General features: G+C 41.6%; 1 pseudogene; it reads left to right on the plus strand.

The window, feature by feature from the left end:
- The first annotated feature begins 2,306 nt into the window (after window positions 1-2,306).
- On the plus strand, window positions 2,307-3,228 carry LOC118832894 (annotated as a pseudogene).
- The last annotated feature ends 413 nt before the right edge of the window (window positions 3,229-3,641 follow it).

The raw sequence follows: 3,641 nt of genomic DNA on the forward strand, positions 1-3,641 counted from the left end.
CTTAAGTTAAGCAGTGGGGACAGAAGCAAAATTGAAGGGGTTGACAAGTGAAAAGAAGGGGACAAATTGGAAACAAAGGTAGAGTACACTGCTTTTTCTTTCTGGAAATTTGGCTGTGAATGGGAGGAGAGTCATAGAAAGATCACTTAACCTTAATCTACTCAAGGTAAAATTTTTTTCTTTGTTTGGTTTTTTTTTTGATGGTGGAGATTTGAACATGTTTGAAGGCAGCAGTGAAGGAACCAGTGGATACAAGTAGGAGATGAAAATTATGCAGATAGATGTGATGATTGAAGGGAGTCTTCTGGAGGGGCTGGGATCAAAGACACAAGTAGAGGGGTTGGCATTGCCAAGGAAAAGGACCAAAAACAGAACAGATGGTGGAGAATGGTGCTGAGGTGATTCAAAGTGTACAATTGGTGAGGAAAAGGGAATCAGGAACAAATCTGTTTTTTCAGTTAAACATAACACAATCAATCAATAAGCATCTGTTAAGTAATTCTTACTCAATGTGACAGGTATTGTGCTTAAATATTTAGGATAAAAAGAAAAAGGGAAACTTGCTGAACTCAAGAAGCTTCCACTCTAGCATTCTAATGGGGGAGACATTGTGAGTATGTGCGTGTGTGTGTGTGTGTGTGTGTGTGTGTGTGTGTGTGTGTAGGGAGGGAGGGAAGGGGAGAGAGAGAAAGAGAGACAGAGACAGAGAGAGAGAGAGAGACAGAGACAGAGAGAGAGAGAGAGAGAGAGACAGAGACAGAGAGAGAGAGAGAGAGAGAGAGAGAGAGAGAGAGAGAGAGAGAGAGTTTAGAGAAAAAAGATATGACTACAGAAAAAAGACGTTAGCAGATAGGGAATGGTAGAATGCTTAAGAGAAGTCTTGAAGAAAGCCAGACATTCTAAGAGGTAGAAGTGAGGATTGGGAGTATTCTAACTTCCTAGAGGCAGCTAGGTGGTGCAGAGAATAGTGCTCTGGACCTGGAAAAACCAAGTTAATATGGACTCAGACATTTACTAGCTCTATTGACCCCCCCTGGGCAAGTTACTAATTCTCTGTTTGCCCCAGAGATGTACCTCTGGGGGTCAACACTGATTCAAAGGCATAAAATGGCAAGATTAGTTTATGCTTAGAGGTTGAAAACAGTGCATCTCAAATGGCCATTTTTCTAATTAAGGATCACAGTGACAAGATCCTTGAAGTTATTTTGGTAGTGGCAACAGGAAAAGCAGACCTTGTGTGGCTCTAGTAAGACCTAGCTCTGAAGTGTCAGTCTGTATTGGAAAATTCCAGTTTGTGATGTTATTTTATAAAATTATGATGTTATGATGCTTCTTCTAGGCAAGTGACTGGGACTGAGCCTGTAGCAGTTGGTGGCAATGAAACATACAAGAGCACTAAATTTCTGCTGGAGGAGATCCTCCAAGATATGTATATGTCTATGTATCTAGTTGTTTAGATGACTTGAGCAGTGGAACTTTATTTGAAGTCCCAAGTAAATATTCTTACTGAGCCACAGAATTTTAGAACATAGAATTCAACTCACTCTGCTAGGGTAGATTCTTGGTAGAGAACTCTGCAGAGAAATTCTACTAGAATAAAACAAAGCTGAGGGCCCAGGAGCTGAGTGTTTCAGCAGAAGAGAAAGTCAGATTTTTTTAGTGATTCATATTGATATTGATCCACCTTCCTTGTTGTCTCTTCCCATTTGGTCTTTCCCCTCCCTTTCATCTCCAGGATCATGAAATCCTTTGCAAGTCAAAGCTCTTCATAACCTTCTGCCTTCCCCTACTTTCCATTCTTATTATCTCTTACCCTGTGATCCACATGACACACCTTTATTGCTCTTGCACAAGATACACCAAACTGCCTCAGGGCATTTTTGTTAATTGTCCTCCATGCCTCTCTCCATCTCTGCTTCCTGGCTTCTTCTGTATCTTTCTTCAGTTATCAGTTAAAATCCTAACTTCTACAATAAGCATTTCTGGTCCCCCTTAATTCTAATATAATCGATCTCCGTAATTCATCCATCTCATACGTATCCTTCATTTGTACATAGTTGTTTGTAGCTTGTAGTTTCTGTATCCTCAGTGTATTATCAAAAATGCTGCTAATATAGATAAGTTTCCTGACAGACTGATCCAAGCTGGCTAAACACAATACTCAAAGTCCATAAAGTCTATATAATATAAGAAAGTGAGCAAACTTATTTCTTTAAGGTTTTTTTTTTTTTGATGCACTGTCAAGTTGTGTTGGGGCAGCATTTACATTTGCAATCTAGGCTGTCTTCTGCAAAGGCCTAAGCATCATGGCTACCTTCCTTGTGCCAAGGAATGAAGCAAAGATGCCCATCCTGGGCATGGGCACTTGGAAGTCCCCTCCAGGCAAAGTGGCTGATGCAGTGAAGACTGCAATTGATATTGCATACCACCATATTGACTGTATCCACCTTGTACCAGAACAAGAATGAAGGTGAGGCCATCCAAGAGAAGATCAAGGTGAACATTGTTAAATGGGAAGACTTCTTCATTGTCAGCAAGCCAACCACAAGAAAAGCTTGGTTAAGTCAGCCTTCCAAAAACACTCTGAGTTACTTGAAGCTGGATTCTTGGATTTTTACCCTTGTTCGTTGGCCTACAGGATTTGAGGCTGAGAAGGATCTTCTCCCCACTGGATGACAAGGCAGTGTATGGTTTCATAGCAGCACAAACTTTTTTGGATACACGGCCAGTAGATATAGGACTATGTGAAGCCATTGGAGTCCTCACCTTCAACCACCTCCAGATTGAGAAGATCTTGACCAAGCTGCGGCTGAAGCACGAACCAGGAATTAACCAGATCAAGTGCTACTCAGGAGAAGTTGACCAAATATTGACAGTCCAAAGGCATTGTAGGTAGTAACAAACCACAAACTCCTTGATTCTCCAAGATTGGCCGTGGACCAAGCTGGACCTTTCTTCTCTTGAATGACCATAGGATCTAGGCCATTGCAACAAAGTACCAAAATCATAGCACAGATTCTGATCAGGTTCTACATCTAGAGAAAAGTAGTTGCAATCCCCAAGTCAGTCACCCTGTCATGGATTGCTGAGAACTTTAAGGTGTTTGATTTTGAACTGACTGATGAGGAGAAATCTGCTATGCTTAGCTTCAACCATGACTAGAGAGTCTAGCCTGCCTTGGTCAATGCTGCTTCTCACAAAGTTTACCCCTTCCATGCCTCATTTTGAAATCCTGGGTAGCAGCTATTTGCCCAATGTCTAGATGAGTCTCCTACTGCTTTCAGCTGCGCTGACACTTGTCCTGACAAGAGTGCATCCTTCTTCTGCATTGCATTGGTCAACTCTGGCACCTCCTTGAAAGAGCTAGATCAACCACTGAATATCCCCATAAGATCTCAAGCTTGGTTGCATGACTCCCTGGTTTTTCTGAAAGCTCCTTCCTGCTCAGCTAGGAGGAGTATAGAATGACTACCTACCCAACCCCCTTCCAACATGGGCCCTGAAAACAAGTAATTCACCAAGAGGTGGTTTTCTTTCTTTTAGTAACAAGCAGGTTTCATCTGACTGAAGTTATAAACCCTACTTCTTGCCTTAAATTTTAATCAGGTTCTCAAAGAAAGAGCTGGTTGATGATGGATGCT

Source organism: Trichosurus vulpecula, chromosome X (assembly GCF_011100635.1).
Source record: "Trichosurus vulpecula isolate mTriVul1 chromosome X, mTriVul1.pri, whole genome shotgun sequence".
NCBI classification, from domain to species: domain Eukaryota; kingdom Metazoa; phylum Chordata; class Mammalia; order Diprotodontia; family Phalangeridae; genus Trichosurus; species Trichosurus vulpecula.